This window comes from Triticum dicoccoides, chromosome 7B, assembly GCF_002162155.2.
Source record: "Triticum dicoccoides isolate Atlit2015 ecotype Zavitan chromosome 7B, WEW_v2.0, whole genome shotgun sequence".
Taxonomy (NCBI): domain Eukaryota; kingdom Viridiplantae; phylum Streptophyta; class Magnoliopsida; order Poales; family Poaceae; genus Triticum; species Triticum dicoccoides.
Genome location: NC_041393.1, coordinates 452,080,654 through 452,107,682, shown reverse-complemented (window position 1 = coordinate 452,107,682; position 27,029 = coordinate 452,080,654).

Genomic DNA, 27,029 nt, shown 5'->3' with positions numbered 1-27,029 from the left:
GCCGGAGGTAGAAACCGCCGCCGCCGCCGTTTCATTTTTTTTTTGAAAAACCGCTCGTTTTTTAGAACCTAGGTTTATTTTTTTAGATTAGGTAAGTTCGGTTTTCTCAATTTACCTAAATAGCGGACGTTTGTCCGTACGTTCGTTTTCACGAATGGTGTTCACCCGTTAGCCACAGACAGCGAATGTTTGTTCGTTAGCCTGTTCGTCAGTTTTTCTTTTTCCAGGGTTTTTCCGCGATTATTTTCGATTGCGATTTCTGCCCTGATTTTTATTTTAGTTTATCTTTTCGCTCGTTTATCGGAATCAGGCGATTCAAGCGCCTAGATCTTCGTCTCAAAGCCCTCTTTCTTTTTAAACAACTTGAACAAGATTTTGCTACTGTAAAATTTGACTTTAGTCCAGATTAGTAAATGGATCTAGTTTCTTTTGTAGTTTGAGTTCCGTTGTTTAGTTTGATTTGATTCTTTTGCAAACCGAAGTTCTTCAGTTGAATTTTCTAGTTAGATCTCTTATTTGAGTTTTACCCATGCTTCTAGTTGAGTTCTTATTGTATACTTGTTTGTTTGCGATAGAGTACCCGGAGTGCGAAGCGTGCTACTACAAGTCTCCAGGTTTCACGGATCATCAGCAAGGCAAGTAACACTTTGATCATACCTCTTTACTACCCAGTTTTATTGCATTAGATAAATCCTAAAACATTTGCATGGTTCGGATCTGTTTAACATGTGGGTTTTGGGAAGTAGATGATGAGGTAGAACCTATTGCCCCGTTGATTATCAAACTTTGGGAGTTACTTCTATGTTATGCTTATATTGCTATGCTATGCTTGTAGACATGCATTGGTTCAAGTGATTCATGACAGATGTGATTGTTTTATTAATGGTTAATTTAAGGTGGCTACTTCAATACACATCTGGGTGGATTGCTTGGGGCACCCTGGAGTACCCAGTGGTTGTCAAGGCACCCGGAGACTCCAGTGTTGTCCAAGGATATCCCAGAGTACCCGTGTGATCATCCTACGGTCTGCCACCCAATCTCAAAGGGATCATAAGATTATTCATGCTAGAAACTTCCGTGTGCAGCCATAAGCTATTATGGGCTCTAGCATAGTTGAGTAAGTTGCAAGACCTCTTTCAGTGGTGGGCTAGCAGATGTAGGGGAAAGTAGGTGTAACTGTCCACCCAGAGTAAAGAGTTATTGTTTCAAAAAGATTGTGTCTTGTTTCTCTGACCATGGATGTATTCGAGTCTTGTGGGGAAAAATGCGCAAACCTCTGCAGAGTGTACAAACTAATCATGGTTAGCCGTTTCCCTGATTATGGACGTCTTGAGTGTCTAGTTCTTGGATTATCATGTTGATCTCATCACTCTAAATATAATTTGATTGGGTTTAATGATCATGTTTAATTGGGATTGAGTTGGAGGAACTTTCTCAATGTTTAACAACCACCATGATAGTTAAGTAAAATTTATTCCTTTGTTGTAGGAAAAAATTGGCTTTATGCAAAACTGTAACCATAGAGCTTTCCACTAGCCTTATATGCATGTAGTGATAGCATTTATTCTGTTCGTTACTCTATGTGTTACATTGCCAGCATATTCCATGTGCTGACCCGTTTTCGGGCTGCAACGTTTCATGTTGCGGACTTTTCAGACGATGAGTAAGGTGCCATAGGTCGTTGTCTTTCACTCTGTGATGCCATTGGAGTTGATGGACTCACTTTACCTTCAAGCCTTCTGTTGTTATTGTTTTTAGATGGCCTTAAGCCATATTATTGTAATAAGTTCTCTTTTGAGACATTCGATGTAATAAGTGTGTGATCGCTACTCTGTTATAAATCCTCAAGTACTGTGCGTGTCAGCATTACCGATCCAGGGATGACAGTGATGCACAGAGATCAGATTGTTTGAGGTCTGGTCGTTACAACAAGATGGCGAGGACACCAAGTGCGGTAACCAAGAGGAAGAGGTGTTAGAAAACTACAGCAGCCGGATGGCCGACAAGTATCGGACGTCTGACGCCTGTAGACTCCACCAGCCAGAAGGGCCAGTTGATGAATGCTACAGCGGCTGGATGACCGACAAGTACCGGACGTCCGACACACTCCAGCGGTCAAACATCTGACCATCTCCGGAAATCAAGCAAAGCCAGTCTAGAATGAAAACACCATAAGTTTGAATCCTTCCTGATGGCCGTCGCACCAGACGTCCGACCCAGACTGGAAATCCGATGAAGCTGTTACAGAGCTAAAAACGAAAGTCGAGACTTACCGGACGACTTGTCCCTCATGAGACACCGGATGACCAGTAGCTCTCGGATGTATGACGCCTGTCTATGCATAGTGTTTTGGGCAAAGCCCATGTACCTGTAAGTGCATCTAGTGCCCCTTAGTGATTTTGATGTATTGAAGACTTATAGGTTAAGGGACTAATGTGTTTGTGAGTGTACACATGTCTTATAAGTCTCTGAGGAGTTTGATATATTCGAAGAAAGTCGACCCCTAAAAATGAATGTCTTCATTTGAAGACTTCGGTTTTCTTGAAGACTTTGAAAATGAGGAAATTCCGACCGTTGCTATGCTTCGCGCCAGCTGTCCCAGATATCTTATCCACATAACGGTCATATCATTAGGGGCATTTATGTCTTATCATGTCGGACTGCTCCCTGGCTATAAATAGCCGCCCCCTCAACCACTAGCTGGTTGGCTGCTCCGAGACAAACTAACACTTGTCATTTAGAGCATCCCATCCTCCGAGGACTTTGAGAGAAAATCATCAGTGAGGAAAAACCCAAAACCCCAACACCTAAAACCCAAAGTGATCGAGCATTACTGAAGAGATTGTTCTTGTGTGGAACTGACGCTTGTTACCTTTGAAGACCGTGCATCTTCTAGACGGTTAGGCGTCATGGTCTAGAGCATCCAAGAGGAATTGTGGATCGCCGTGTGTCCTGGGACTATGTGTTCTTTGGTTTAAATACCAAGCCGTTCCAACCAGACGTACAACTGTCACAGATGTTGGAACTGGTCTACCAAATCACTACTTCACCAAGCTACTGGTTCTATTTCCTCAACCCTTTCATTTCCTCGCTTATGTGTTGATGAAATTGATCGTTACTATTTGAAGACTTTGACTGAAGACTTTCTCAATTTCATCAATCCTATTTCTTGAGTCATCTTGTCTTCTACGTGCTTTTCCTGTTTACATGCTACCTGTGCTCTGTGTATGTTTCATTTCATCATGATGACTATGCTACTGTCTTGTTATGCATGCACCTTAGTACTAATTTTGCTGCTTTTATTTCGTCACTCAGCAAATTCCACAAGTAGTATTTCCTCACTGACGAATTTGTAAAAATCACCTATTCACCCCCCTCTAGTCGATATAACACACTTCCAATTGGTATCAAATCAAGGTACTCCCTTGTTCTGTGCGATTTTGGTTTAACCACCTGGAGTTTTAGTTATGTCGTCTGTAGGCATGATCAAGGTCTCGGCTGGGTGTCCTACCTTCGATGGGACGGACCACCCCTACTGGAAGAACAAGATGCGCATGCATCTTGAGGCAATTGACAACGATCTCTGGTACGTTGTGGAAAATGGTGTTCCCTCCATCACTCCTTCCGTGAACGCTACTGATGTGAAGAGAATCAAGCAATTTGACTCTCAAGCAAAAAGTATCATATGTGGCCATCTGAGCAAAGGACAGTACGACAGAGTGAGTGCTTTGGAGTCTGTAAAGCTTATCTGGGATAGGCTGTCCAAGGTCAACGAAAGAATCTCAACCCAACGTGATTCTCGAGTTGATGTTCTTCACAATCTCTTCAACCACTTCAAAAGACTTGACAACCAAAATGTTTAGCAAACCTTCGATCGCCTCACTGACATCTCCAATGAGCTTCAAGCACTGGATGCCATTGACATCACCGACCATGAGGTGGTGAAGAAATTGCTGAGATCACTTGATTCCTTGTTTGATACACTGACACTGATGATTCAATAACGTGGAGACTACAAGTCACTAGATCCTGCTGATATCCTCGAGAGACTTAATACTCATTAGTTCCAACAAGTTGAGAAGAGATACCTCTACGGCCCAGCTATGGATGATCACGTGCGCTGAAGGCCAAGGCCATTTCCTCGTCTGAAGATGAAGATTCTGACAGCAACCTTGGTGATCCTGAGGAACTAAGCCAGGATCTAGCAATGCTCGTGAGGAAATTTCATAAGTTCTCAAGGCGTGGCCGTTTTGGAAAATCTTCTAGAGGTGATGACATGAGATCAGATTCCTCACCCCGCGACAGCAAGTAGAGGACTTGCCACAAATGCAAGAAGTTTGGTCACTTCATTGCTGATTGTCCTCTATGGGAGAAGGAATCAAAGAATAAGAAGTACAAGGATGACATTTCAGATGACTTGAAGAAATATAAGAAATCTTCAAAGTCCTCATCATGAAAATCCACAAAGTCTTCATCTCACAAGAAGAGCAGTTCTAGAAAGGCTTGGGCGTTCATTGGCAAGGAAATGGACTCTGAAGCTGAGTCTGAGGAAAATCAGGAAGAGGAGGAATCTGAGGAGTCAGACTCTGGTGTGGCGAGCCTAGCTCTCGCTACTACTTTCGTCAGCAAGTCCATCTTCAAGATTTAGGAACATGGCAACTCCAACTCCGCTGATGATCGTGACAATTACTTTGCTCCCACCTATTGCTTCATGGCAAAAGGTGCCAAGGTACTCAAATATCCATCCTCTGAATCGAGTGAAGATGAATCTGATGAAAACCTCAAACCTGGCTATTCCAAGCTTGCTAATATTTCCATGAAACAACAAAGAGCTTTGGAAAGGGTTCAAAATTTGCTAGATAAAAGCGATGACCTCTTGGGTGAGGAAATGAATCGAACTCAAACTCTGACTGGTAATCTTCAATGACTACAGTCTAAGTTTGATAACCTTCAAGGTTGTCATGAAACACTCTTAGCTGATCATGAGAAGCTTTCTTATGAATTTCCTCAAAGAAAGTAAGATCTTGAGAAACTAAGGGTGAGTCATGATGATCTTCAGAAGGAAAATGATTCCTTGCTTGCTCAACAGATCAGTTTCGCTCAGGAAGAATTAATTCCACCATGTTTGAAATGCATTGAACATGAATCTGCTAATTCTTCACCTGAATGTTCAAATGCTTCTATTGCTGCAAATTCTTCAACTATTTCTGTGGTCACAAATTCCTCATCTAAGGATACCACTAGTATCACTAACGAAAATGTAGGGTTGAAGGAATTGTATGTGACAGGCATGTACAAAATCCTCAAAGGGCCTCAAGCTCTTTGTGATGTGCTCAAAAAGGAGATCTTGAACATGAACCATAGGAAATAGGGTATTACCTTTGAGAGGAAACTCAATGCTGATGGGACCTACTAGAAACCTGAGTAGTATCCCAAAACCTCATGGGTTGCTGCAAAAGGACCTCCTGTAGATCCATCTACTTTATCTGGCTTTACTTGTGAATCTTACTATTCATCTGATGAGTCATTTGACTCCAACTATAAGCTTTTCAAAAATCAGAATGGTGAAGTATTTGCTAGATATGTTGGGACTAACTGCAGGAGCGGTCCCCCTATGAAGGAAATCTGGGTTCCCAAAAGATGCCTTGAAAGTCTTCATGTGAATGTCTACATGACGACACCTGTGAAGAATAGGAACCCCAGATCAAACTCTTCGTATGGACCAAAGTCTTCATATGGATCCAAGTCTTCATACAGATCAAATTCCTCATATGGATCAAATTCCTCATATGAACATCATCGTGCTAATGCATCTGTTTCGCAGGGAAAATCTAAGAGTAATGAATATGTGTGGAAGTGCGATAAGTCAACTAGAGGGGGGTGAATAGGCGATTTTTACAAATTCATCACTGAAGAATTTCAGGGTGAGGAAATTCCTAAGTCACGAACAACTAGCAGCGGAATAAGTACTCAGGTATATGCATAACAGAGCAATAGCAGAGTCATCCTGATGAAATGAAAAACAAACACAGAGTACAGAAAGCGTAAACACAGGATAAGCAGGCTGAAGACAATGTGACTGAAGAAATTGGATTGAGGAAATAGAGAAAGTCTACAATCAAAGTCTTCAAACAGTAATGATCAGGTTCATCAACACACAAATGAGTAAATGAAAGGGTTGAGGAAATAGAATCAGTAGGCTTGGTGAAGACAATGATTTGATAGACCAGTTCCAATTGCTATGACAGTTGTACATCTGGTTGGAGCGGCTGAGTATTTAAATTCGAGGACACACAGTCCTCACCGTATTCTCCTTGAGCTAAGATCACATAGACATCGCCCAACACTCGTGGTAAGTCTTCACATGTGACTTCCAAACCTTCATAGACTTGGTCACTCGGCAATCCACAATTCCTCTTGGATGCTTAGACCATGACGCCTAACCATCTGGAGGATACACGGTCCTCAAAGGTAACAAGCGTCGGTTCCACACAGGAACAATCTCTTTAGTGATGTTCAATCACTTTGGGTTTGTAGGTGTTTGGGTTTGGGATTTGGGTTTTCCTCACTTGATGATTTTCGCTCAAAGTCCTCGGAGGATGGGATGCTCTCAATTGACAAGTGTCAATTTCTCTCGGAGCAGCCAACCAGCTAGTGGTTGTAGGGGGCGGCTATTTATAGCCTAGAGAGCAGCCCGACATGATAAGACATAAATGCCCTTCAATGATATGGCCGTTAGGTGGTAGGATATTTGGGACAGCTGGCGCGTAGCACAACAACGGTCGGATTTGAGGTTCTAATTCTTCAGGGCTGTCATGTTCCTCACTGTGTAGGCAATCCGCACTGGCGAAAAATTCCTAAATCCTCAGTTGGAACAAATTCCTCAAAGACCAGAAGATCTTCATCTTTGTCACTGAAGAAATTGACTAAACTGATATGAGATTTCCAATGGCTTCACTCGATAGGATTGGGAAGGTGTAGGATTTTGAGATGAGCATCACTTGGAAATCAGTTTCCTTAGTATTACCTCGACCCCCTTTAATAGTACGGTATTTCCTATGACTCAAGAAAAAGAAAATGAATCTACGAAAACAAAAGTCTTCACGCTTCATAATCCTCGCATGAATATCCAAGTCTTCAAGGTCATACCAATTTCATCACTTTCAAAGTCTTCAGGAGAACCAAGGTCTTCAGTTGAAGACATTCATTTTTAGGGGTCAACATTCACTGTAAGTATCAAACTCCTCATCGACTTAGCCCCTTAACCTATAAGTCTTCAATACACCAAAATCACTAAGGGGCACTAGATGCACTTACAATCTTCCCCTTTTTGGTGATTGATGTCAATATAGGTTAAGTTTTCAATGGGGATAAACATATTAATTGAAAGTTCTCAATATTGAGGAATCTGATTGCAAGATATAGAAGAACTCCCCTGAAGATGTGCATAGTGAGGAATTTGCTTTTGAAGCAATGCACATTTGAAGAGTAGAATCATGGAGATCTCCCCCTATATCTTGTAATTCATACACGCATTTAACATATCGAATGAAGAATTTGAAATGCATGATGAAATATGGTGACTGATGTAATTCAGCATGCGTGCATAACATATATGAGGAAATAGCATGCAGAAAAATAGAGCAAAAGTATCAGGTCACCATCGGACTTAAGTTTACAACTCGATCCAATAAACACTTCAGAAGAGCGAGAGTTGCAACTGAACAAAAAAAACGCCCATATAGATAGACCCGTTTGAAGACTAACTCAAATTTCTCCCCCTTTGTCATCAAATGACCAAAAGGGACGAAAAGTGAGGACTAACACCCTTGAAGAATTTCATTACGAGGTTGATGGAGAAGCGCCAGTGTTGTTCGGGTCGGTTGTTGGAGTAGGGCCTGCCGCAGTGTGGTCCAAATCTTCATTTTCATTGGTCTCGTGTGATGAAGAATATGAGCTGGCCACCAAGGGAGGAACCTTGACTTTCTTGAATTTCTTCGTTGGTGGCTTAGACCAGTCAAAGTCCTGCTTGAAGGCCATCTGCTTGAGATCTTCTTCACCGTAGAGATGAGTCAGAACAGCCCAGGTGTGATCAGATACTTCATGGAGGTAGTAATGGTTCTTCTTCACTGAATTATGTGTAGCAGTTATGTTGTGAATAATTGAACCAAACTGACGCTTGACCCATTTGTGGTTGCGAGCGACCTTCTGATGAAGACCGAGGAGCAGCTCCCGATCAGTCATCACCCTTGGAGCTGTGGCTTGAGGATTTTGCTTTGAGGCATTGGCGGTAGAATCATGAGTGGCAGGGTCATCATTGGTGGAGTAGGATGCAGCTTTGCAGAATTGTCCATACAATGGACGAATTCCTTCATCAATAACAGCAGTGGCCTTGCCCTTTTCATCAGCTGAGGAAAACATCCGCTTGAGGACTTCAATGGGGGGCAAGTAACTGCCATGGTTGAGTGTGTCAGCCTTGTAATTGATTGAAGACCTTGATCTGGGGAGTCTCATAATCCAGGGAGCGTAAGGCTTCAATTCGAAAGGAGACAGAGCAACATTCGCCATAGTCCTCATGAAGAAGTCATGGTAGTTTATTGGAATACCATGCATGATATTGAATAGCAGATTCTTCATGATGCCAACGACTTCTTCTGCATTAGAGTCGTGGCTTTTGATAGGACTCAATGTCTTAGTCAGAATGCGATAGACAGTCCATGGAACATATTGCAATTCCTTCATGAGGAATTTGGTCCTTGGGGCTTGACCGGGCTTTAGCGACTTCATCAACACTTGGATGTAGTGATCTATGAGTTCAGGTTCATGATACATAAGACGCGCACCTTCAAGGGGAGGACTGACAGGTAGGGCATGAAGCAATTCAGAGGCCGGTGCTTTGAAGTGAGTGTTCTCTATCATCCAGTCCAACACCCAAGAGTTTATATCATCATAACTTCCAGTGATGTGCAGCGTTGCATAGAACTGGAGAATTAGCTCTTCATTCCAATCACATATATCAGTGCAGAAGTTGAGCAGTCCAACGTCATTAAGAACATTGAGGATTGGTGTGAAGCACGATAGTGATTCCATGTCCACATGAGGAATATGCACATGGTCGAAAACTTTGTCCTTATCAAAAAGCAGTGAAGAATAGAAGTTTGCTTGGGCAGTCCAGAAATGCTTCCTTCTAAGACGAGCAGAGTCATATGGGTTGTATTCTGTGAAGAACACATGCTCGTGGAAGAAGTCATCAGCTTTGAACTTTGGCGTCTTCAAGAATGGAATCTTCAGCTTCGGCTGAGGAGTATCAGTCAATTGCAGCACAACTTCAGGAATCATAGTCTCAGGAGCCGCAGGCTGAGGAATTTCAGTTTTTGCTTCAGTAGCAGCTTGGGTCTCCATTTCTCAAGCAACTTTATCATCAGCACTAGTGGCTGGAATTTCTTCAGGAATGGAAGGAGTAGTGTGAGTTTCATCAGAGCCCATTTGAACTTCAGTATGTACTCGGGACTGAGGAATTTGTTGCAGTGGCATGAACAAGGGAGAGTTGGGGTGCTGACTTTCCCAAAAGTCATCATTCATCACAGGCGTGGTGCTCCCAATGTCCACGTATTCTTCTTCTTCACTTAATTCTTCAACACCTGCCTCTTCAGCTGTGAACTGAGGCAGGGGCGATGATACCAGAGGGGTTGAAGTGATATTGTCCACTTCAATTTCTTCATCCATCTGCTTTATCAAAGCAGCAGAAAGATCTTTTTCATCTGATTCACTGGGAATCACATAATCTTCACCAAAAGGAATGATTTCCTTTGATGGCATGCTTAAGAGAGGAACAACATCAATTGGATTTTCAAGTGAGCTAGTCAAAGTCTTCGCCTTCTTGGGAGCAGAAGACTCTGAGGAAGCAAATAATTTCCTTTTCTTCAGTGCAGCTCGCTCTGCAGCCTTGGTTTTATACACTTCTAATGCAGAAGGAAGAATAGGACTTTGTCTTGGCGATGGTGTAGGAGGAGCAGAGGAAATTGGTGCAATTTCTTCAGGCACAACTGATGCAGTTGTCCTGACTTGTTCAGTTTCCATAGGCGCAGCTTCAGATGCTTTAGCCTGAGGGATTTCAATGTGCGTTGGATCATCAACATTGGAAGTAAGTACCTTTGCCATTTTGATGAATCTGACTTTGGCTCCCATCCATTCTACCTTGTAGGCATCAAATTCAGCACTGAGTTTCTTGATCTCAGCTTGCAAAGCGATGAGTTGTTCAGGCGATAGCGATAGAACTTTGTCCTTCAAAAAGCGTTGTTTCTTGTACTGGGCTTTCTTCAGAGACCTGGCTTTCTCAAATTTCCATTTCTCTTCAGAGATGAAAGCCGTTAACATGTGGCTTTGATCAGGTGTGAGGTTTAACTCTGGCAGGGGAGTGTTTGGGTCATTGTGCCAGAGGTCAATGAAGTCCAGGATCTTCTTCGGATCCAACAGGAAGGACACGACACTGCCCTTGGCTCTAGCGGCACTTTGCTGTCTGTCTCTGATGATATTGGCTAATTCTTCATCACCAGCTTCGTCATCATCTGACGGCACTTGGAAGACAACCTGCTTCTTGTGAGGACTTGGTCTGGTATCTTGTCCAGCACTTGCCTTGGTCTTCAGCAAAGTGGGTGTCGGTGTCAAAACCGGCGGATCTCGGGTAGGGGGTCCCGAACTGTGCGTCTAGGCGGATGGTAACAGGAGACAAGGGACACGATGTTTTTACCCAGGTTCGGACCCTCTTGATGGAGGTAAAACTCTATGCCTGCTTGATTGATATTGATGATATGGGTAGTACAAGAGTAGATCTACCACGAGATCAGAGAGGCTAAACCCTAGAAGCTAGCCTATGGTATGATTGTTGTTCGTCCTACGGACTAAAACCCTCCAGTTTATATAGGCACCGAAGAGGGTTAGGGTTACACATTGTCGGTTACAATGGTAGGAGATCTACATATCCGTATCGCCAAGCTTGCCTTCCACGCCAAGGAAAGTCCCATCCAGATACGGGACGAAGTCTTCAATGTTGTATCTGCATAGTCCAGGAGTCCGGCCAAAGGCTATAGTCTGGCCATCCGGACACCCCCTAATCTAGGACTCCCTCAGTAGCCCCTGAACCAGGCTTCAATGACGACGAGTCCGGGTTCCTCCTCCGAATACTTCATAGAAGATTTTGAACACAATGATAGTGTCCGGCTCTGCAAAATAAGTTCCACATACCACCGTAGAGAGAATAATATTTACACAAATTCAATTTGCTAACGTATTTTGTGGCGTGACATCACACCATGGCCAAGCCTTTATTCGAATCGTTTTTACTGTCCCACCTCAGCGTGTTTAGCGAGGCGGTTTCCTTGGCGCATCCTGTCAAAGCAGAGATCGTGTCCCCTTATTCCGGGATTCTCATAAATACGGGCGTGGGTAACCCAATCGTGCCCGTTGGCACGTCTCCTCTATCAAAGGCGAGTCAGGAACGGTCACGGGGAAGGCTCTTGGTATTCAATCTCTTTATAAAGAGACCAAGGCTCCACTCCTTTCTTTCAATATCAATCGAATCCGCCCCTCGCCTCGAGTTCCAACACCCAAAGCTCCAGATTCAAGCGCTTCAGACCTTTGATGATGTCCGGCTCCGACCTGCAAGGCCGGTGGATGCCTTCCTCCATAACGGAAGAAGACGTGCTAAAGCTAAGAGATGCCAGGTATCTAACCGGCGAAATTTCGCATAGGCTGCCTGCCCAAGGGCAGGTTATTCCCACTCCCAAGCCTGGCGAAAGCGTAGTGTTCGCGTCTCACTTCCTTCGGGGGCTAGGCTTCCCGACGGACCCCTTCGTGGGGGGGCTCATGTTTTATTATGGGTTGGAATTTCACGACTTGGATCCGGAGTCCATCCGCCACATCTCGTCGTTCATTGTCATATGCGAAGCCTTCCTTCGCATTACCCCTCACTTCGGATTGTGGCTCAAGACCTTCAAAGTGGAGCCGAAGATGATCAGGGGGCAGCAGGCAGAGTGCGGAGGGGCTGTTATAAGCAGGAATGCTGATGCTCCGTGGCCCGAGGGCTCCTTCCAAGAGGAGCTCGGCCTATGGCAACAAGAATGGTTTTATATCACAGCTCCCAGGGGCACCAAATGGGTGGCACCACCTGCCTTTCGCTCGGGTCCTCCACCGCGGCTGGCGTCATGGGTCAATAAAGGACTTGACTGGGGGCCGTCCAAGGACGTGCCCTTGTTGCAGGGCCGCATTCAAGACCTCCTAGAGAGAGAGATCACTCTGGTCGTAGTAGCGCAGGTCATGCTGATTCGTCGCATCCTGCCCTGCAAACGTTGCCCCCTCCTCCTGTGGGAATTTAACCCGGAGGGACCACGAGCTCTCCAAAATTTTATGGGCGCAACGCCCGTGGGATGTATAAGCTTTTCTTCGGATCACAAGCGATGTGTCCGGACTTGACCGAGGACGCAGGTGTGAGCTGCAATCGCCCAGATATTCAAGTAAGTAGCCCTGTACCCGGACACGCTATCCCATATTCATCATGAATTTGCCCCCAAAAGAGCTGTCCCTTGAACAGGAGTGGATAGCGAAGCAAAGTTAATCAGGGGTCCGGCCCCCTCCCTGAGACCACGCCGGATCCCGTGTTAACCAGGATGCTGGAGGTTGCACCTTCGGAAGAAGGTGAAGGGGGGAACAAGGAAGCTACCGCCTCCGCGAACGAGGCTGTCAGGAAAGGAGGGATCGAGAATCCCTCCATCCAAGGGAAGAAGAGGATCGCCTCTGAAGACCCGGAGACCATGGTCTCAAAGCGGGGGAAGAAATCTTCGTCAGAGGGTCCTACGCCGAGAGATGCCTCGGCCGCATTGTGCCCCCAAGGGGATCAGCCCTCCACCGAGCCGTAAGTAAAAATGGGAGTTAAAATAAAGGATATCCCTGCCTTATTTCTGATGAAGATAACCGAAATTTTACCTTGTAGTTCGGATCTCAGCCCTTCTCAGCAGAGCTCATCTTCGGGGGACCTTCATCCGGAGATGATAGAGAGCGAAACGCCTCCCCTTGCCGTACCGTCTTGCGAGGCGGGCGACCCTGAGGTGTCATCGCGGAGGGTTTCTCCGAGTCCAGCGGGGCCGGAAGGCAGTCGTATGTCCCCCCAAAGCCCTCCGTGTCCGGCCTTCGAAAAAGGCCATCGGACCAGTCCGTCACCACCTGGTGTACGGTCGGAGGAGCTGAAGGATCTGCTCGGGCGAGCGTCTATCTTAGAAGATCACCGTGCCTTAATGGGTACGGTGATTGAAAGGATTTCATCCGCTGAGAGCGGATTGCACGAAGTCGTCAAGTTTACTGACAGGTTTTGAGGTACGCAAAATGATGTACCCTCTGACAGTTCCGCATATAAAATGTGCCATGTGTAGATAGTAGCCCCTGAGGCTCGGTGTGTTGTCAAAAAATGACAGGCACCGAGGATCATAATCCCAGGTATAATATGTCGCCCGTCCTATGCAGGTGGCGAAGGGTCCGATGGCTAGCCGGACTGATGAATTTGCCGAACAAAAGCGGCAACTTGACGTGGCGGATGCCGACATCGCGTTTGTTAATAAGCGACTTGACGAGTCACAAGGTATGTAATTTCTCCGTGGACACCTGGTAAGGGAACTTGATGCCCATGCCTTACAACATGTATGCTTGATGCAGATGATTCCGCTGCCATGGAGAACCTTCGGGCAGAGCTCGCCCCAGCTAAGGAGCAGGCCAGAAAGAATGATGTGGCTGCCTTGAAGGCGGCCGAAGAGCTGAAAGCCGAACAGGCTGCTCACTGCCGAAGCAAGAATGAAATGGCCGAGATGGCCGTGAAGTTGAAGAATGCTGCCGACCGCTACACGCTTCTTGAAAAAGAAGATCGAGCGGTACAAGAGGACCTAAAGAAGGCCACTACCGAGGCCAAGGATGCTCGCTCTGCGATGAGAGCTATGAAGGAGGAGCTGCGTCAGGCCAGAGATATCGCGGCTGGAAAGCCCTTTCTGCTACGAAGGAAATTCATGGATCCTAAATATGCTCAGTTGGACTGGCTGTGGGATGCGGAGGATGCTTATCTGGACTTGGCGGCAAGTGCCGCGGACGTGGCCGAACACTTCCGAGATCAAAAGGATCACGAAATGGAAAAGGTTTTTTGGTCGCAGTTCCATAATCCAGAGCGCCCACTTCCATTAACCGATCGCTTGGCCGAATGGGCGGAGCTGAATAGGTTATCCAGACTTGCCATGAAGGATGTCGTGAGTCTTTTGTGGCCGAAGAGGCCCGAGCTGAAGAGTTATTTTGGCTTGATGCAGCAGTTCCTTGGTGCGGTGCCGCATATCAATGCAATGAGGAGGTCGGCATGCATAGAGGGTGCGCGGATGGCTCTTGCCTGTGTCAATACATACTAGGCAGAGATGAAGGCCACCGATGTTGCATCCCCAGATTCGGACGGAAGCCGAGTACCTGTCGAGCAATATTTTCAGGAAGTTTTGCAGGGCGCTCATTTAATAGAGACGCAGTGCTCGAAGGATATTATGTTCGAATAACATGTATTATTGTGAAACGATGTTTCGATGAAATATAAAAGCTTTTTATACTTGTGCCTTCAAGAATTAAAATACCTCATGTGCGGCCGTTAATGTATATGTGTATATAACCTGAAAGATGGCAATCTTCGGCTTCAGCCCCCACGCATATAATGCGGGGGTGTTTGCAAAAGGCGCATTTTCACACTTGATCCAACGTCTTGGTCCTGTAAAGAAGGTGGTAGCGCAGCAAACTAGGCAACCGGACTATAATGCTTTATTACTTTCACTTAGCCATAGGAGTTTGACAGTGGGGCTACTATATAGCCCCTAGGGGCATCGCGCTCACCCGAATTCGGGGCGCGTAAGTGCCTGACCGGGAAACGGCCCTTCGTCAAAGCGGAGGAATCCTAAAGATTCTGGCGGGTCATCGAGTGGTTGACCAGTCTCACGCTATATCATGACAGTCAGTTTTCGGCTTTCTCTACTGAGGTGCTCGCCTGGCCGAACTGGGGCACAATCGTAGTAGTTCTCCTGGTGCCGCCTTAGCCGATAGAGCGGAACGTAAGGCAGCAAAACATAGGAGCCGGGCAAACCCAACGTTTGACCAAAGACATGATTCGGAGCTGATGCATATAAGGCCTAACTCGAGATGCCGAACACTCCATAAGGTATTCGGTCTTTATGAAAACAGGCCGAACAACGCCCTTGGTAATAAGCCCCTGGTGTCCAGGTACGCGCAAAATTCTGACATGGCCCATGCCAAAATGCCAGCCTCCTCCTCGGTTATAACAAGAAACCAGTGGATGTGTATCAACAAGAGACAGTAAAAAAGGTTTACGCAGGTCTTAATCTGAAAAGAATCCTTGTCACAGGTCCCTACTTTCACGTATGCGCCTGTGTCTCCGTTGTGCCATATCCTGGACGGGTGTAGCACGGTGTTCATCTATAAAAGAGAGGAACTTAGTCGAAAAAGATCGTGCAAGAATGTACGTTATATTAAATAAACAAAGTACGATTCAAAAAATGAATAAAATTGAGCTTTATTGTCTCTTGTTGTACATGCACGGAGCCCCTTGTGTGGGGGTATGCGGCTAGTAAGCCCTTGTATGTTTATGCCGGACTCGTCTAAGCGTGTCCGGGGTCTGAACGACCTGTTTAGGTGCTTTGATTAGTGAAGCCGGTTTAGTGTGTGGCTGTCAAGGCAGTCACACAATCTTCCGCTCTCGAGGAACACTCGATATTTCCCTTTAAGGAGATGATGCCTCGCGGACCGGGCATTTTAAGTGTGAGGGATGCATAATGCGGTATTGCGTTAAAGCGGGCGAAAGCTTCGCATCCCAGTAGTGCTTGGTAGCTACTTGCAAATGGGGCGAGGTGGAAGTTTAACTTTTCACGGCGGAAGTTGTCGGGTGAGCCGAACACAACTTCTAGCCGTAGAGAGCCCGTACAATGGGCATATGGGCCTGGCATTACCCCTTGAAAGGAAGTGTTGCTATGGCGAATTTTGGCAGGGTCTATCCCCATTTTGCGGATCGTGTCCTGATATAGCAGGTTTAGATCACTACCGCCGTCCATTCGGACTTGTGTAAATTCTTTTTGTCACGTAAAGTAAGTTTACTGTTGTGACTTCTTGTGGGAAATTCTTTTGTTTTCCGGTGTTCTGCTTGTGGGGTTCGTCATCGTCCTCGCTTGGTGTGTCGAGCCCCTTGTGTTCGGCGTTGAGTTTGTCGGACTGCTTGAAGACCCAACAATCTCTGTGGGTATGGTTTGCAGGCTTCCCGGGAGTACTATGGATTTGGCATATCTTGTCCAAGATTTTGTTTAAGTTAGATAGCTCATCCTTGTTATCCTTAAGGGGCAGTTTTTTATGATTCTGCCGTGAGCTTTTGAATCCGGCGTTGACTGTCGTGCTCTTCGGGCTATTTCCCTTTGTCCGGCACTGGTCCTTGCTGCGTTGCGGCTTCCCGTTTCCATCCCTGACTTCGGATGTACTTGGGTCGCTGGTACTGCATCTTGCCAGCCAGCTATCCTCTTGTCACGCCCAAGATGCGACCCTATCCTAAGGGAACTCGAAGGTCTCACCAAGGATAGAAGCGCATCTTGAAGACGCTTTTGCAAGGTGGATATCATTACATCAACATTAGATAATAGATAGGGTTACATACGTAAGGCATACAATGCCACACGAATACAACATCATCTTACATAAGAGCACCATCCGACTACGGATGAAACACAAACAGAAACTCAAACGACATCCACGCTGCTAGCCCAGGCTGCCGACCTGGAACCTATCCCCTGATCAAAGAAGAAGCAGAAGAAGAACTCCAAAACAAGCAAGCATCGCTCTCGCGTCATGATCATCGCATAACCTGTACCTGCAACTGTTGTTGTAGTAATCTGTGAGCCACGAGGACTCAGCAATCCCATTACCATGGGTATCAAGACTAGCAAAGCTTAATGGGAAAGGAAGGGGTAAAGTGGTGAGGTTGCAGCCGCGACTAAGCATATATGGTGGCTAACATACGCAAATGAGAGCGAGAAGAGAAGCAAAGGAAAGGTCGTGAAGCTAGCAATGATCAAGAGGTGATCCTGAACTCCTAGTTACGTCAATCATAACCCAAAACCGTGTTCACTTCCCGAACTCCGCCGAGAAGAGACCATCATGGCTACACACGCGGTTGATGCATTTTAATTTGGATCTGGTGTCAAGTTATCTACAACCGGACATTAACAAATTCCCATCTGCCACATAACCACGGGCACGGCTCTTGAAAGTTTATACCCTGCAGGGGTGTCCCAACTTAGCCCATGATAAGCTCTCGCGATCAACGAAGGATATACCTTCTCCCAGGAAGACCCGATCAGTCTCGGAATCCCTGTTTACAAGACATTTCGACAATGGTAAAACAAGAGCAGCAAAGCCGCCTAGATGTGCCGACAAATCCCAATAGGAGCTGCACATATATCGTTCTCAGGGCACACCGTATGAGCCAGACGCCGGGTTGGCATAGACCCTGGTTGCCCAGGGGGCGCCGGACATCGCTCGGTTTGGACCACCACTTAGAGAAGCACTGGCCCGGGGGGCTAAAATAAAGATGACCCTCGGGTTGGCTGACCCAAGGGAAAGGTATAGGTGGTGGTGAGGCAAATGGTAAAACCAAGGTTGGGCCTTGCTCGAGGAGTTTTATTCAAAGTGAACTGTCAAGGGTGTCCCATAAATCACCCAACCGCGTAAGGAACGCAAAATCCGGGAACATAACACCGGTATGACAGAAACTAGGGCGGCAAGAGTGGAACAAAACACCAGGCATAAGGCCGAGCCTTCCACCCTTTACCAAGTATATAGATGCATTAATTAAATAAGAGATATTGTGATATCCCAACATAATCCTGTCCACCATGGAGCAATCTTCATCTTCACCTGCAACTAACAACGCTATAAGAGGGGCTGAGCAAAAGCGGTAACATAGCCAAGCAATGGTTTGCTAGGAAGGGTGAAGAAAGGTTAGAGGCTGACATGGCAATTTGGGAAGGCTTGAAGAACAAGTGATAGGAAGCGCAACATAGCGATAGAACGAAGCAACTAGCATAGCAATGATAGTAGTGGGATCCAGGGTAGCGGTCATCTTGCCTGAAATCCCGCTAGGAAGAAGAACGAGTCCATGAAGTAGACGAACCAACATAGTCGAACGAATCCTCACGAACGCAACGTTACCGGAACTAAGAAGCAACACCGGAAAGAAACAAACAACATGGTAAATGCACAAGCATAAACATGGCATGATGCACAAACAAGTATGATGCATGTCCGGTTTAATGAGGCATGGCATGGCAAGGTGCAACAAACAACCCTACAAATTATGTGGAGCTCAATATGCAACGAGTTGCATATTGACAAAACACCACATTCGAGTTATTTAGTTCGCTCTCGTTTAGGTACTCAACAATATTAAATGTTTTTAAACATGGCAAGAGGTGAAACAAAAGTAAACTAACTATTTAGGCAAGTTTAAATGAGTCCGGAACAACAAACAACATTTCCGGAAAATCCTCATATGCAATTTATGAATTAGCTACTGTTCTGACCTAAAACATATTTTAAAGTTGTTAAATAGGAAAATAAAGTGGACCATGTTAAACTAGGCATTTTTCCACCCCATTTACATATAAAGTTTATTTAAAACCGAGCTACGGTTATTTAGTTATGAAATAAAACATTTTAACATGGCATTTTAGCTAATTAATGCAACCAGCAACTTAAACATCTTAAACATGGATGAAAATTGAATATTATGAAACTAGATGAAACTCTAAGCATTTTACATGTTAAAATCATTTTAATCCGATGCACGGTTTGTGAGATATCAATGCATGAACATGAGGGTCTTTTCTGCAAAACAGTAAATCCTGGGATAATTGCTAAAACCGCAGAACAGGAAAAAAACGTATGCGGGCTGAATTTGGCTAGCCCGATAGGTGGAAAAAAACAAGAGGAGGGCGCTGGGGTATGGCCTCACCCATGGGCTTTGGCCCGGTCGGTGGAGATGGCGCTGGGCCTTAGCGAGAGGAGGCAGGGCGCGGTCAACGGGCGCTGCTGGAACTGGGCTACGTGCGAGGCAGAGGAGGGGTCAACGCGCGGCAGCGGTTTCCTCGTTCGATGCAGGGGTAGCAGGGCGATGGCGAGGCAAAGGACGCCGGCTGGCGATGCACTGGTGGCGCTGGAGGTGGCCGGGGGAAGCGGATCCGGGCAGCGAGGTAGAAGACCGGCGGCGACGGCTGTTGCCGAAGGGGATCAAGGTGGCGTGGTCCTCCCCTGCTTGATGCAGAGGCTGGCGCGGGACTAGAAGCAGCAGACGAACAGTGGCTCGGCGACGGGACTTGCAGCGGTGGGTCTTGGGGCTCCGGCGAGCTGAGGAGGTCCGGCAACGACGGGGATGGCCGGAACCCAACGGATCCGAGGCCATGGCGGCGGCATAGGATGGAGAAGAGACGGGCAGCGCTTGAAGCTTCGGCCATGGCTCCTGTGAAGGTTCAGAGAGAGGGAGAAAAACAGAGGGAGGAAGGAGAAAAAGGGGAGGCGTGGTGCGCGAGCAGAGGAGCTCCTACTCCTGCGGTCGCCGTCCGAGGCAGCTGCACGGCCGAGCAGCAGGGTCAGCGAGCAGAGACTCGAGCGGCTGGGCGAGGATTCAAGGAGAGGGTGGAGTCTGCGGGTGGATCTGGAGGCTGGCTCGCGACTGGGGGCGCGCGGAAAACGAGGAAGGTGGTCGGAGATGATTTGGATCGAGGAGAAGGTGGCGGCTGTGGCTGGTGGTTTGGATCGGGAGGGATCCCGAGGAGGATTTGGAAGGTGGCGGCGCGAGGGTTAGGGTAGGGGGCTAGGGTTTGCACTGATTATATAGCTGGTGGGTTAGGTTAAGGCTAAATTGGGTCCTTCGATCGAAATCCGGTGGTCCAGAATAAAATAGGCAGGGAGTCCAAATAATAGAACGGAGATGTTTTATAGATGTTTGGGGATGATTCGGACTCATCGGTCACGACAGCCCGGGTCGGGTTCGAGGTAGTTTCGGACGCGCGCGTGAGGGGGGCTGCAAGCTGGCAAGATATTAGGTGGGCACGGTCAAGAGGGAAGCGAAAACCCGATTGGTCTCGGAACGGTCAACGAAAGCAAGGGGGGACGCGGCAACTAAGAACGGTGCAAGCTTTATGAAAACATGCAGATGCAATGCACATGATGCTATGAGATGAGATGCATGACATGAACAAAATGCAAAACAAAAGACAAAAACCCAACCACGAAGGGAAATATCATATCGCATCTCCGGAAAAGGCAAGAGTTGGAGTTACGAATATGGAAAGTTGTATCCGGGGTGTTACACCTCTCCCGCGCAAAAGCGGGTCACGAGGCTTGTTAATGCGGCCATTGTTCTTGGCTTTTCTTGGCCGAGGTGTCTGGCGAGCCATTCATCTCGGACGTTGTGTTTGAAAGTTGCTAAGGCTTCGGCGTCCGGACAGTCGACTATTTGGTTCTTTTTAGTAAGGAATCTGTTCCAGAATTTTCAGGCTGACTCTCCGGGTTGTTGAGTTATGTGATTTAAATCGTCTGCATCCGGAGGTCGGACATAGGTCCCTTGAAAATTTGCCTGAAAAGCGTCCTCGAGCTCTTCCCAACTTCCAATGGTGTTTTCGGGGAGGCTTTTGAGCCAATGCCGGGCTGGCCCTTTGAGCTTGAGGGGTAAGTATTTTATGGCGTGGAGGTCATCTCCTCTAGGCATGTGTATGTGGAGGATGTAATCCTCGATCCAGACTCCAGGGTCTGTTGTTCCATCATAGGCCTCTATGTTTACGGGTTTGAATCCTGCTGGAAATTCATAATCCAGAACCTCATCAGTGAAACATAGGGGGGGTGCGGCACCCCTATATTTAGGTGTACCGTAATATTCAGATACTTGATTTGTTGCATTGCTCACTAGAGCTTGCTTTCTTGGCCCGTAGATAGATCTAACTGGGCCACCTTTTTGATGTGAATCCGTGTGCGGATCGCATGACGGCTTGTGTGTGGCGCCGTTTGCCACTGTATGTTTGCCATGGGGTCGTCTATCCGACCGGGTGGTCTCCTTGTTCTTTGATTGCGGGGGCTCTACGGCCTCCTCGTCAAATTCGGGCACTAGTTTTTTCGCTTCGGGTAGCTCTTTGTTCGGCGACTATCGCCGTATTTGTCTGCGGTGTTGAGTACTTTGCTCCATCTGATTCTCAGCGCATCTTCCGCTGTTTTGAGCTTCTGCTTCTGCTTTTTCAGGCTACGCACAGTGGCGACGAGCCTTTTGTGGAGGTTCTTCTGCTCCAGCAACTTGTCCGGCGTGAGATCGTCCGGACTGGTATCTTCACCGGGGACGGATTGTTTATCCAGGTTGTCCTGTTCGGACGGTTGCTTTATAGCATGTTCGTCGTCCACCGGTTCGCCCTGCTCTATGACTGGGTCTGAATGGCTGCTGTCTTTGTCGAGGTGGGACTTTGAGCGGCGCATACGTCGCTGTTTTGACTGCTTTTCGAGGGAATGATCCCTCGTGGCGTCTCGTTGTTCCTCGTCATCGCTTCCTTTAGATGTGTCCACCATGTATACATCATGAGATGAGGTGGCTGTCCAGTGCCCTATAGGTACTGGTTCATGTTTGTCTCCTACATCGTCGTCCATACCGTCGATGTCTTCGGAGTCGAAGTTGAGCACGTCGTTTAAACTTTCGACAGTGGCTACAAAGTGGGTGGTGGGTGGGAGTCGAATTTCTTCATCGTCCGCATCCCAACCTTGCTAACAATAGTCCGGCCAGGGCTCTCCTGATAGAGAGAGAGACTTTAGTGAAGTCAGGATGTCGCCGAAGGGCGAGTGCTGAAAGTTGTCCGAGGTGGTGAACTCCATGATCGGCGCCCAATCGGCGATTGGCAGGGGCGCGGAAGGTTCGGAGTCTGGAGAGGAGTCCGGCGCCTTGGAGTCACGAGCTTCGCAAAGGACCGGGTTGGTGTTCAGCTCAATCGCCATAGAGATAGCAGCCCCCGAGGCGGTGTCCAACCACCTATCCTCGATCGGCGCAGCCGGCTCCGAGCTAAGGGTCGGAGCGGACACTTGTGCGGCCTCCAGGGCACTATCCGGCAGCAGAGCTAGGTCATGCCCATCGTGATAGTGCAGCGCGCTTGGCTGCGGCTCGAACCTGTCAAAGATCAAGTCTCCGCGGACGTCAGCCATATAGTTCAAACTTCCAAATCTGACCTGATGGCCAGGGGTGTAGCTTTCAATCTGCTCCAGATGGCCAAGCGAATTGGCACGCAGTGCAAAGCCGCCGTATACGAAGATCTGTCCGGGGAGAAAAGTCTCACCCTGGACCGCATCGTTGTTGATGATCAGAGGAGCCATCGGGCCTAAAGATGAAGACACAGAGGAACTCTCAGTGAAAGCACCAATGTCGGTGTCAAAACTGGCGGATCTCAGGTAGGGGGTCCCGAGCTGTGCGTCTAGGCGGATGGTAACAGGAGACAAGGGACACGATGTTTTTACCCAGGTTCGGGCCCTCTTGATGGAGGTAAAACCCTACTCCTGCTTGATTGATATTGATGATATGGGTAGTACAAGAGTAGATCTACCACGAGATCAAAGAGGCTAAACCCTAGAATCTAGCCTATGGTATGATTGTTGTCCGTCCTACGGACTAAAACCCTCCGGTTTATATAGGCACCGAAGAGGGTTAGGGTTACACAGAGTCGGTTACAATGGTAGGAGATCTACATATCCGTATCGCCAAGCTTGCCTTCCACGCCAAGGAAAGTCCCATCCAGACACGGGACGAAGTCTTCAATCTTGTATCTTCATAGTCCAGGAGTCCGGCCAAAGGCTATAGTCCAGCCATCCGGACACCCCCTAATCCAGGACTCCCGCAGTGGGGCCTGTTGAAGACTGAGGAGGAGCTGAAGAACTTGCAGAAGCTCCTGAGGCAATTGAGATGCCTGTGGTCCTTTGGCAAGAGGCGAGATGCACAGGTGCCGAGGACTTTGCCGGAGGAGCTGAGGGTTTTGCAACCTGAGGAACTGGAACAGCTTGAGGAATATGTTGTGAGGGCATAGATGAGCTTGGCCGTGAGGATATTGCTGAGCTTGGCCGTGAGGGCATTGCTGAGGAAGGTGGTTTGTGAGCAGGCTTCTTAGGCATAGCCTTCTTGCTTGTGGAGGCCTCAACAGCGGCAGCAGCTAAGTCTTCATTGAATTTCCTCACTGCTTCTTTGGCCTGTTTAGCCAACTTGGCTTGCCACTTGGCCCATTCATCAGCATAGTCCTCACCGCGCTTGATGCTAGTGGGATCAGCAATTTGGCCAAGCACCAACGGAGGTCTTGGGCAAGGAGGGTTTAGAGTGAATTTCTTCATGTACTTTGGAGTAACATATCTGTACTCCCTCCATTCCCGTGCCCACCTTCGTTCAATTTTCTGAATGCGCACCTTGCGCTCATTCTTCGTTTCCTTACAATGAGTTGCCTCATCTGGTGTGCAATACCCTGCATAGATGTCAGCAGGGGTCTCAAAAGCAGTGTTGACTTCCAGTTTCTTCCCTCCCTTATGAGGTCTCTTGCCATCTGCCATTTTCTTCAGCCGAGGATTTTGAATTATTGAGTTCTCTGAAGAAGTATGCAGCTTTTCTTCGAGGAAAGCTGCAAATGAGTTAAGTTGATGAGAACCTAGTGATTCAGTAGCAGACATGTGTACCTGTGAACAGAGTATAGGTGCAAAGAATTTGGAGAGGTCATATGCGTTCTCGGAAGTTTTTGCAAAACAAAACAAGTTTGAGGAAATTGACCAGATATGTCTTGAAGAATTTCACTAAGCATTCTTTGACTTAGGTTCCAAAGTTGTATGGATCGTGAAATTCACACAATTGAGGAAACTTGAAAAAAACATCACTTAGAGAAACAGATCAAGAACAGATGATTGTGTGAGGTGCTTAGAGTGTGGAAGTTGAAGAATAAACAACTTTTGAAGATTTTGTGGAAATCATCAGAATCAACAAAGGCAGTAAAAGTAACTTTTAGTTACCCTTGACGAAGAACACGACAAACTGAGAGTGTAGACTGGAAGTTCGTCAGTCCAGATCTTCCACGCCCTAACTTGGCAGAGGAAGACAACTACGGTGGCGGCGGAGTGAAGATATTCGCAACCGGCTCGAGCACAACGACGACGAGGTTGAGGTAGTGAAGCTCTTCCTCGCCGGCGACGATGAAGATAGCGGCGGCACTAGGACTTGAGAGCTCGAGTGAGGGGAGTGAGATCGAGTGGGGTAAATGCAGTCTGAGAAGGGTGAGGGGTATCTATAGCCGAGGTGAAAAAACCGCTCGCCCGAAGAAAATGGACGAACGTGTCCCTGACCCTTCTCATCCTAGCGACATGTGTCACCCACGTACAGTGTGGTGGAGATCGTGTGAGATCGTGGGTGAATAGGTAACTCTTATCATGGGATGTGTAACGGTTTGAGCGGCAACAGCCGAAAATTCAGATAAGAATATTTTAATGTTTCGTTCGCAAATTCTTCAGCTGACAAGGACACAGTGAAGATTTTGAACGGGTTTCAAATAGAACGGGCATGAAGAATTTGTGAATAGACTGGGTTGAGTTTAGCATAGAGGGGGAAAGGGTCCGATCACATTCACTTAGCAGAAAAGGCAACTTCAAGAATTAGCAATAAGTGAATGCTGTTTAGGATATAAAACTCAAGTATATTTATATAGTCAAAGAAGAACAACGACGGAAAGAGTGAAGACAATGCAAAGTTGAAGAAATTGAACAACTGAGGAATTTCAAAAATGAAGAAAAACTCAAATTGAAGATTTTCAACTTTGGTTGGTGGCGTAACCCACCGTATAAGAATGATGATTTCAGACACCGCGTACAATTGTCCAAGGGTTCTGAGAATCAAATTGTTCATTAATTTCTTCACACTTAGAGGGTTACTCTTCATTGACTGAAGAAAAACGTAACTTCGTGTGTTGCACATCTAAGTAATCAAGTTTGCATAAGTGTTAGGATGTGTGTCCTTTCCAAAGAACATTCAAAGATTTTAAGATATTTAGCTCACATCGCAACTTGCTAAATCTCTTCTCATCCAAGGGATTTGTGAAGATATCAGCCAGCTGGTCTTCAGTATTTGCGTGGTCGATGGAGATGTCGCCCTTCAACCCATGTTCACAAAGAAAATGATGACGAATCTAGATGTGCTTTGTCTTCGAGTGCTGAACTAGCTAGGCTGTGAGCAATCTTGATAGCACTCTCATTGTCGTAGTAGAGTGGCACATTCTTCACATTGATGCCATAGTCCTTGAGGGTTTGCTTCATCCATAGAAATTGAGCACAGCAGGATCCAGCAGCAATGTACTCAGCTTCAACAGTGGAGAGTGATACGCAGTTCTGCTTCTTCGAGGACCAACATACCAAGGATTGTCCGAGGAAATGACATGTGCCTGATGTTGACTTGCGGTCCACCTGATCACCAGCATAGTCAGAGTCAGAATATCCAATGAGATCAAAGGAAGAGCCCTTGGGATACCATAATCCAAGTGTTGGAGTGTGAGCTAGATATCGAAGAATATGCTTCACAGCCTTATGGTGTGATTCCTTCGGTGTTGCTTGAAATCGGGCACACATGCAAACACTAAGAATAATTTCCGGCCTAGATGCACATAGGTATAATAAGGAGCCAATCATGGAGTGGTATACCTTTTGGTCGAAGTCTTTACTAGTTTCATCGGTGCATAGATGACCATTTGTGGGCATAGGGATTTTGACGCCTTTGCAACCTTGCATGCCGAATTTCCTCAACACATCCTTGAGGTATTTCCCTTGAGATATGAATATGCCATTGTGTTGTTGATGAATTTGAAGACCTAAGAAGAATTTCAACTCTCCCATCATAGACATTTGATATTCCTCACTCATCATATAGGAAAATTCATCACTGTAACGTTGGTTAGTACAGCCAAAGATAATATCATCAACATATATTTCGCACATGAATAATTCATCATCATATGCTTTGGTGAAAAGAGTTGGGCCAAGTGAACCAGGTTTGAAGCCTTTCTTCATGAGGAATTCCTTCAGTGTGTCATACCACGCCCGAGGTGCTTGCTTGAGGCCATAGAGGGCCTTGTTGAGTCTGTAGAAGTGATCTGGAAATTTTGGATCCTGAAAACCTAGTGGTTGAGCAACATATACTTCTTCCTCAAGCTTACCATTGAGGAATGCACTTTTCACATCCATTTGATGTAAGATGATATTATGATGGTTAGCGTAAGCAAGCAATATGCGAATAGCTTCAAGTCTAGCAACAGGTGCAATAGTTTCATCGAAATCAATTCCTTCAACTTGTGTGTATCCTTCAGCTATGAGACGAGCCTTATTCCTCACCACAAGGCCATTTTCATCTTGTTCGTTGACAAGCTCCCACACATTGTTGAGCTCGAATTGATGCAATTCATCTTGCATGGCTTGAATCCACTCAGATTCCATGAATGCTTCATCAACTTTAGTGGGCTCTATGATAGAGACAAACGCAAAATGCCCACAAAAGTTAGATAAGTGTGAAGCTTTTGAGCGCGTGAGAGGACCTAGTGCGTTGATGCCGTCGATGGTTCTCTCGATCTGCACTTCATTTGCAACGTGAGGATGTGCAGGTTGACGACTTTGCTTAGGCCCAGCAATTTCATCAGGACCATTTTCTTCAGCAGCACCAGTGTGATTTTCTTCACGATCCGGAATGACTTCTTCAATAGATTCTTCGATAGGGATGATATCCTCAGTAGCTTTGAACTTGATGGATTTCTCAGGTGACATTTCATCTAGCACAGGAGGTAGGTGCACTCTTTGCGAGCCATTAGTTTCATCGAACCGCACATCTACAGTTTCAACAATCTTGTGATGATTGATGTTGAAGACTCTGTAGGTGT